The 9,401-nt window shown below is 43.6% G+C and overlaps 1 protein-coding gene across 3 annotated transcripts in view; it reads left to right on the top strand.

The window, feature by feature from the left end:
- The first annotated feature begins 264 nt into the window (after window positions 1–264).
- Window positions 265–9,401, top strand: part of FOXN2 (forkhead box N2) — a 67,782-nt gene continuing 58,645 nt past the window's right edge. For 2 of the 3 annotated variants that reach the window (XM_066378316.1, XM_066378315.1), the window contains exon 1: window positions 586–853. The gene's annotated coding sequence lies outside the window, so the exon portion shown is untranslated. The other variant, XM_066378314.1, reaches the window with a different exon arrangement.

The following is a 9,401-nucleotide window of genomic DNA, read 5'->3' as shown; positions in this document are numbered from 1 at the left end:
CTCCCCCGTGCCTTCTCGGCCAGTCAGCGGCCGCGCCGCGTCCCGCCGCACTCCTATAGGTCCTTCTCGGACAGGGCGAAGCCTTTCCATTTTCCCGCCTTCCCCAGCCCCTCCTCAACCCGAAACCCGCACAGGCCCACCACGTCTCCGCCCTACCTTCCGTGAGAGCCCCGCCCTTCCGGACACCGCCTTCCCCTTCCTCCCCCACCCGTGGTTCTGAGCAGCCTCGGCCCGGGGCCAGGCCCTTCTGTAGGCAATGGGAGGGGACGGGAAGGGGCGGGCCGAACACCCCGCCCGAGGGAGGCGGGAACTGGAGGGAGGGGCGGGTCTAATCTCTTTGGCGCCACGTTACCATGGCAGCGGGGGAAGGGCGGAGGGAGAGGGAGGAAGCGAGCGGGAGGGGGATGTGGTACTGCCGTGGCCGCCACCGCAGCTGCCGCTGCCTGCTCGTGGCCGCGTCTTCCCGGAGGCGGCTGCTGGAAGCCGCCGGGAGCAGCTGCGATTCTCTGCCATATTTTGTCTTCCCGTACCCGTCTCCTGCTTTCCCGTTGCGGCGGCCGAGCTGACGGTGAGTCCCGGGTGGAACTGCTCCCCGGTCGGCGCTGCCCGGCGTCCGTGGCTCCGCGCCCCAGACCTCAGCGCAGCTGCTGGGCACAGGCAGCGCGTGCGGCCGGCGCTGGGCGTGGGGCCCGGAGGCGGCTGTCCCGTGACGCGCCCGGACATTTCTGTCCTAAGGATTTGGCGGCGGCTCGGGGATCTCCCCGGCGCGCGCCTTGGGTTGTGTGTGGGCTCTCCGGGGGTGTGGAACTGAGGGGAGTGCGGTCCCGTTGGAGTTCGGAGTTTTTCCTGAAAGGTACTGACCTCCCCGGAGCGGGTGTCGCGCGAAGGGAACCGTGGCGAGGTGTGCGGTCTCTCCGGAAGGGCTCGGAGGTGGCCCTGAGGACTCTTCGGGTTCGACCCGGGGAGCATCTGCTATTCGAGGAAGTGCCTGCCCCAAGCCTCCCGGGAGTCTTTGCAATGCCCCCTCCCTGGCTTGTAGTGGAGCGAGACATTCCGGGCGTGGAGTCCTCGTCCGGCCCCAGGCGGACTCTGGCTGGGCCCGGCCAACTAATGTCCCTGAGGGCGCCAGGCGCCACCAGAAGTAAACTTCGGACAGCTGGGTGGCGCGGCATTGGGGTAGACAGGTTCGGGTCTCGGATGTCGGGGTGGCCGAACCCGGCACCCTTAGCCCCTCATTCAGCGGGCGCCCCGGAGGCCTCCGAAAGTGGCTGTCTGGGTGGGATAGGGCTTGGTGTTTCAGCGCAGCAATATGGACACTTCCTGTTCGTCTATTTCTTGGGGCCGTAGTTACTTCTGCCCTTCAGCCTTTTCTCTTGGGTTGAGGTTTGAGGGCGTGCGTGAGGCACCTCAGCCTCTGAGTTCATCCCGCTGCGGCCGCAGTGGGTCTGGAACCTGGGAGGGCGGTGGGAGTCTGGGAAAAGGGGCACATGTGCTAATGCTCCGTCTTACTCAACTCCGCCGCTTTTACGTTTCTGCGGAATTCCTCTGTTCCCACCGCAGTTTTCGGAAGTTGGGGTATCCAATTCATTTGGGGGCATACTCGGGATCTTCTTTGACCCGATTTCTATTTAAAGTCTCTTTAAAGCAGCTTCTGTGCTTAGTTTTCTCCTTAAGAGAAAAAAATCTCACATGCAAAGAAATAACATACTTTCTTCTATTCGAACTCCAAGGTGGCGGGGGAGTGCGATTATTTATTTCACTCTAGTTTAGGCTGTTTATCCCGTCTTCCTTATAATTGTGACAGCCACGTGGCCAGCCGAGTATAAGAAATTGCCCTAGCGCCACTAGGGCTGAGGCTTCACTGGTCTTTGTAACCGTGCTGTAGCTTTGCATCCTAATTTATTTTGGTGTTTTCTGAGATGGGGAAGTGGAAAAAGCTAAACTTTATATGTCAGAATCGTAAGACTTAGCTTTTTCCTTGCAGTTCTTGTAAGGTATATATTGACATTTTTGCTCTCCTTTGCTATTTTGATGATTCATCTTTAAAATCTCAGCTGTATTAGGTACAATTAAGGAGTGTTGGGAGATAGTATGGTACATTATGTATTTTCCTAACTTGTGGGGGGGGGGAGTTGTTTGAATTTCAAAGCCATGATGAGAGGTTCTGATGGAATCAGAAATAATTACATTCTAGAGGATTTCTTTTTGATAGTTTTATAAAAATCTAATTTTCTTGTAACATAAAAGTTGTGACCTGAAAATACATGTTTAAGGATGAAATTAATACTTGTTTAATTTGTATATGTGCACTTTATAAAGCTTTGTTTTTTGGAAAGCTATTAACATGAATGCTAATATGAATGAAATTTATTTAGGGAATTTATTTATTAAGGGAATGAAATATAATTTTTACAATATATAAATATTAAATGTCAGAATATTGAAATTTTTAAAATCCAAAATTTTGGAGTATTTGGAAATTTTAAAAATTAAAAACAGTTCCTGATTATTAATGCTGCATATGCATAATGTTTCATTTTGTGAATACTTTGGTGGATTTGAATTATTTCTGTAACATCTTTTTATTTGAATGGGCTGTATTTGAAGAGTGCTAAACCACAGGAAACATTTAGGATGTGTTGAGAAATTTAGAAATATTTAAAGTTATATAGACAAATTTTAGCAGCAACATTAGAATTATAACTACAACAAGATGGTGTTTTGTTTTGTTTTTTAGAGAGAGTCAGAGAGGGATAGATAGGGACAGACAGACAGGAACAGAGAGAGATGAGAAGCATCAGTCATTAATTTTTCGTTGCAACACCTTAGTTGTTCATTGATTGCTTTCTCATATGTGCCATGGCCGTGGAGCTATAGCAGACCGAGTAACTCCTTGCTCAAGTCAGCGTCCTTGGGTCCAAGTTGGTGAGCTTTGCTCAAACCAGATGAGCCCTTGCTCAAGCTGGCGACCTCTGGGTCTTGAACCTGGGTCCTCTGCATCCCAATCCGATGCTCTATCCACTGCGCCACCGCCTGGTCAGGCCAAAACAGTGTTTCTTAATCAATGAAGTTAACAGGTAAAAATATCAGGGAGTAAAAAAATGCAGAAAAGATAATGCAATTGAGAAGTGAATATGTGTGCTTACCACTGAGAACAATGCTTAGGTAAGAAATAAAAGTAAATGAGGTTATGAAGTACTTAGTGCAGAAAGCACTGAAAACATACACTGGAAGATGTTCTGAAGGCCCAATGATTTGCTGATTTCTTTGGGAAGAAAAAGAGTCTTAAGATTTGATCTCCATGACTAGATTAGAACAACACACGTGAAAATGAGTTTACAATGTGAGAGGATATAGTTAGGAGTTAAATTGTATGATGCAGGCAGGTGCTATAAGAATTAAGAGAAGAAAACTAGAGAATTTGAGTAGATAGGGGAGGCTCTTTGAAGAAATAAGGCTCTTGCTTTTTAAAGTCTGACTTATGTTACTCTTATTAGATTAATCTTCCTGAAGATTATATCACTCTAATGACCAAAACCCTTTCGATCGAACATGAATACCAAATTTCTTCTGAAGACTTTTCAAACTTTGGTTCCTATCTTCTACTTTCTTATCTCCCACTAGCCTGTAGGAACTGTTTTATTCACTACTTCAACATGGTATACTAATTTTTTTTTTTTATCTTTGCTAATAATGATATTTTCTGTTGAAATGCACCTGCACACATCCTCTTAACTACTGAATATCTACTCAAGCTTGAGTCTTAGCTGACTGCCCTGAGAGCCTTAGAATAATACAATTTTAGACCAGCCTTTATCTCTCCAACTGAGAAGTCTTTCTCTTCTCTAATAGCATATAATTTTGGGGGGCTGTAACATTCTCTACTGCCTTGTTTTCACTTAATACATTTTTTCATCACTTAACATGTGCCAGCCACTGTTATAGGAACTGAGGATACACCCTTAAGTAGACAAAATTCCCATGTTCTTTGTTAGGTTTTGTCACTCTAAGAAGATTTCTTTGATCACCCAAAAAAGTCTTAGCTTCTCAGATATATATTATATACTTTGTGAATACTTGATTTTTTTTTTTATTTTTTTATTTTTTTGTATTTTTCTGAAGCTGGAAATGGGGAGAGACAGACAGACTCCCGCATGCGCCTGACCGGGATCCACCCGGCACGCCCAACAGGGCGAGGCTCTGCCCACCAGGGGGCGATGCTCTGCCCCTCCGGGGCGTCGCTCTGCCGTGACCAGAGCCACTCTAGCGCCTGGGGCAGAGGCCAAGGAGCCATCCCCAGCGCCCGGGCCATCTTTGCTCCAATGGAGCCTTAGCTGAGGGAGGGGAAGAGAGAGACAGAGAGGAAGGAGGGGGGGTGGAGAAGCAAACGGGCGCTTCTCCTATGTGCCGTGGCCGGGAATCGAACCCGGGTCCCCCGCACGCCAGGCCGATGCTCTACCGCTGAGCCAACCGGCCAGGGCCTTGATTACTTTCTGAACAAAGAAAAGGCAAGACTTATGGTATGAAGTAGAGAGATAATGGAGAGGTGTTTCTTTACAAGTGAAGAGTACAAAAGAATAACCATTTGTGGTTGGCCTTGAAGACATCACATCTGAATTTAAATATGGTTTAGTACCCCCCAAAAGATGGCATTTGAGTCTGGGAATGACAGTAATGTACAGGACTAATTATTAAATGGAAATGAAGAGGATTTGAAGGAGAGAGGTCAGTCGAAGAAAAAAAATGATAACCTTGAGAAGGAGATTTAAAAGTGGAACATCACAAAGAAGATGAAGATGGTGAGTTTAGTTAGTTGAGTATAAGGTGAGTAGGAGAAATCAAGGTGAGTTTGACCTTTAGTGACTAGAAGTTAGAGGTGTGAGATAACTCAGTCACTATAGAGCTGACAGCTAATGTAATGATTTTTCTTTTTTGTCTGAGTTGATATTGAAGTGTTGAGGACTAAGTGATATTTTGGGATACTAGAATTCAAGGGGCATTTGCTTTGATCACATGTGAGTTTATAATACTGTAGACTAGTACAAGACATATACGGTCCTTCTATCGCAGGGGTTAGGTTCCAGACCCCCCCCCCCCATAGGTGAAAATCTGCAGTGTCACTACCTTGTATTTATTTTATTATTGTATATTTTAAGGCTTTATAAACCCTCCCCACACTCTTATAAACCTTTACCACACTGTTATTAACCTTTCCCACACTTTTATATTGTTTTTAATTTTTTAGGCTAGAAAATGGTTATTTTACCACAAAAATAATTAAAATAATGTATAAAAGTATATACTGCAAAATCCCACAATTTGGCAAAAAATCCACAATACAAAATTAGATATATACAATTTAAAAATCTGCGATACAGGCCCTGGCTGGTTGGCTCAGTGGTAGAACATCGGCCTGGCATGCAGGAGCCCCAGGTTCGATTCCTGGCCAGGGCACACAGGAGAAGTGCCCATCTGCTTCTCCACCCCTCCCCCTCTCCTTCCTCTCTGTCTCTCTCTTCCCCTCCCACAGCCAAGGCTCCATTGGAGCAAGGTTGGCCTGGGCGCTGAGGATGGCTCCATGGCCTCTGCCTCAGGCGCTAGAATGGCTCTGGTCGCAACGCCCCAGATGGGCAGAGCATCGCCCCCTGGTGGGCATGCCAGGTGGCTCCCGGTCGGGTGCATGCGGGAGTCTGTCTGACTGCCTCCCCGTTTCCAACTTCAGAAAAATTAAAAAAAAGAAAAAAGAAAAAAAATCCGCGATACAGTGAGACTGCGAAAAGTGAACCGCGATATGGCGAGGGAGGACTGTAGTAGTGTTTTTTAAATAACTTTATTTCCATTGTATAAGAATGCTATCTCTGTCTTACCACTAAATATGAACAGACCAAAAGAATGTTATGATTTGCTTCCAAGGTATTTTGATTCATGTATTCCTTACTTATTCTTACCCTAACCTATTAAAAAAAATTTTGTTTTTGTGACAGAGACATAGAGAGGGACAGACAGACAGGAAGGGGTGAGAGAGATGAGAAGCATCAATTCTTTGTTGAGATACTTTACTTGTTATTGATCACTTTCTCATATGTGCCTTGACCTGGTGGCTACAGCAGACTGAGTGACCCCTTGCTCAAGCCAGCGACCTCTGGGGTCGAACCTGGATCCTCTGCGTTCCAGTCTGATGCTCTTTCCATTGCACCACCACCTGGTGAGGCCTAACTTACTAAAATTTAAGTAATCATTTTCTTTTAGAATAGTTTATATATTTTTAAAAAAATGCAAGATGGTACACAGAGTACACCTCACCCAGTTTTTATGATTATTTACTTACATATTATTGTGGTACATTTGTCACAATGAAAGAAACAAAATTGTTACATTACTATTAACTACACACTTCATTGAGATTTCACTAGTTTTCCCCTGGTGTCCTTTTTCTGTTCCAGAATTTCAGTGTCTCATACTTTTCTTGTTTTTGATGACTGTGACAGTTTTGAGGAATACTAGTCAGAAATTTTATAGAATGTCACTCAACTGAGAGTTGTCTGATGTTTTCTTTATGATTAGACTAGGGTTCTGGGTTTTAGGGAGCAAGACAACAGAAGTGAAGTGCCATTCTCATCATATTCTATCAAGGGCACATACTAATAATATGATAAATTTGGTTATGTTAACCTGTTTGAGGTCTTTGCTTGCCTAATCTCACCCCCACCCACACCCATTCTATACCCTACTCTATAGAGGCAAGTCACTAAACATGGCCCATGCTCTAGGCTTTAACCTAACTTTGATCCATGTATTTTTTTTATTTCCCCACATCTAATTTTCCATAAATAAACATTTAAACTTGGACAACTATTTATTGAGCATCTACTGTATCTAAGTGCTAGGAATAGAGTGGTGAGCAAGAGACTTCATTTCTATTCGTCTAGAATGTGCCTGATGTGAACATTAAATAGAATTTATCCTCTCACCAACATAGACCGTGATTTCACTGATAGTTATAAACATAATATTACTGTAAGGACTAAAAGGGTATATAAGCTCTTAAGTAGTTACTCAGAAGACATGCTATTATTGTAAAGTTTAAATATGCACCATAGAAATAATCACCTTTTTGCAACCAACACAGGGAATGGAAAATTATTTTTATTCTTTCTAAGCTGATTACTGTTAAATTATTAGGACAGTTCAGTTACCATTAATTGGCCCTGGCTGGTTCACTCAGTGGTAGAGCATTTGCCCAGCGTGTGGATGGCCTGGGTTGATTCCCAGTCAGGGCACACAGGAAACGTGCAGATCTGCTTCTCCATGCCTCCCCTCCCGCTTCTCTCTCTTTCTTTCTCTCTTCTCCCCTCCCCCCCACCCTCTCCTGCAGTCATGACTTGATTGGAGCGAGTTGGCCCCGGGTGCACTGAGGATGGCTCCATAGCCTCTGCCTCAGGTGCTAAGAAGAGCTCGGTTGCTGAGCAACACCCCAGATGGGCAGAGCATTGCCCCCCTAGTGGGCTTGCTGGGTGGATCCCAGTCAGGCTGTCTCTCCAGTAGCCTGTCTCTCAGGCTTCCCTCCACACACACAAAAAAAAACATATATATACCATTAATTATCTTAATATCTAATAAGGTTTGTGAGTTGTATAAGAAAATTTTTGGCTTCTTAATAGTAGTTTCATAGGTATTTGGCATTTTTGCCACTTAGAAGCTTATCTTTCCTGAGAAGTGGTTTGAAAGGTATGTTGGGAAAAACACATTGGTAAAAGAACAGAGACCTTGAACTTTCTTTATGAGAGGCTGTGATTTTTTTTTTTAAAGATTTTATTTATTTATTTTAGAGAAGAGAGAGAGACACACACAGAAGTGGGGGAGGATCAGGAAGCATCAACTCCCATATGTGCCTTGACTAGGGAAACCCAGGGTTTTGAACCAGCAACCTCAGCATTCTAGGTTGACGCTTTATCCACTGCACCACCACAGGTCAGGTGAGGTTGTGATTGTTTATTTATGGAAAAGAAAATGAGGTTGACGGAAATAAGGAACATTAATCAAAATTTTGAAACCTATGGTGAACTTTTTTGGACGGAAGTCACCTATACTTAATAAAAGAGTAAAATAGTGCCCTAACCAGTTGGCTCAGTGGTAGAGCATCAGCCGGGCATGTGGATGTCCCAGGTTTGATTCCTGGTCACGGCACACAGCATTGCCCATCTGCTTCTATACCCTTCCCCCTCTTGCTTCTCTCTTTTTCTCTTTCTTTTTTGCCTCCTGTAGCCATGGCTCTTTGCAGTGAGTTGGCCCCAGGAGCTGATGTTGGCTCCATGGCCTCTGCCTCAGGCAGCTAGGAAAAGCTCGGTGGCTGAGCAATGGAGCAGCACCCCAGATGGGAAGAGCATTGCCCTCTACTGGGCTCGCCTGGTGGATCCCAGTTGGAGCACATGTGGGTGTCTGTCTCTTTGCCTCCCCTCCTGTCACTGAATTAAAAAAAAAAAACAACAACAAAAAACCAGGCAAAATAGTGATGCCATTCCTAACAATGGGAATGTTATTCATAAAATAATACCAATTTTATTGGAGAATAAAATCTGACTAAGGACTTATTGAATGAGGATTTCAGTTAATTTTTTTCTGGTTAACTTGGTTAACTACAAAACACTTTGAACTTTTATTGAAATTCTTTTTAAAATGTATTATTACATTTACACCTTTCACACTATATTATTGTACAGCCCAGTGAGCATAATCTAATATTCAAACTAGAATTTTGACAGTTAATATGAAATTTTAAAGTATATTTCATAATTTTGGAGCTTGAGAATTGAGGAAAATGATAAACATATCCTTGTAGTTTGTTTCTTTATCTTAAAAGGAAATACAGAAAAAGGGAAGAAGTCTTTTGCAAATTAATAATCATAGCAACAATTACTACCTTTTATTGAGTGCCTACTGTGGTATGGTGTTATACTCATAATATAAGTATATAATTTAATTTTCCATAACAACCCTAAGGAAGTGTTTTGTTTTTTATAGATAAAGAAACAGCTAATGAATCATTATATAAGTGCAGTACTGGGTGTTTGAACCAACGTTTGTCATATTTTGAAAATTCATATTCTTTGTACTGTAACCTGCAGTCTTTGGAAAAGTGGATATTTGCCAGGATGAGATGCTTGCATCTTGATCTGTCCCCACCCAGTAAGGGGTAGAGAAGAACACCATAAAGGGTCATGGAGTTGTCTTTGTGTTGCAAATACACAAATGTTAGTTACTTTGACATTTAATATGTATATTATCTCTGCAGTATTTAAAAGCTACCGTGCATTATGTACATGTAGCACTATTCTTAAATTATTGAGAAAGAATTGGGTTTAACAGCTTACTATTGATTGGGTAGAATTTTGAGAATTTTA

This window comes from Saccopteryx leptura, chromosome 3 (assembly GCF_036850995.1).
Source record: "Saccopteryx leptura isolate mSacLep1 chromosome 3, mSacLep1_pri_phased_curated, whole genome shotgun sequence".
Lineage (NCBI taxonomy): Eukaryota > Metazoa > Chordata > Mammalia > Chiroptera > Emballonuridae > Saccopteryx > Saccopteryx leptura.
Note: the sequence above shows the minus strand (reverse complement) of the source record. Positions and strands in the feature narration are given on the sequence as shown.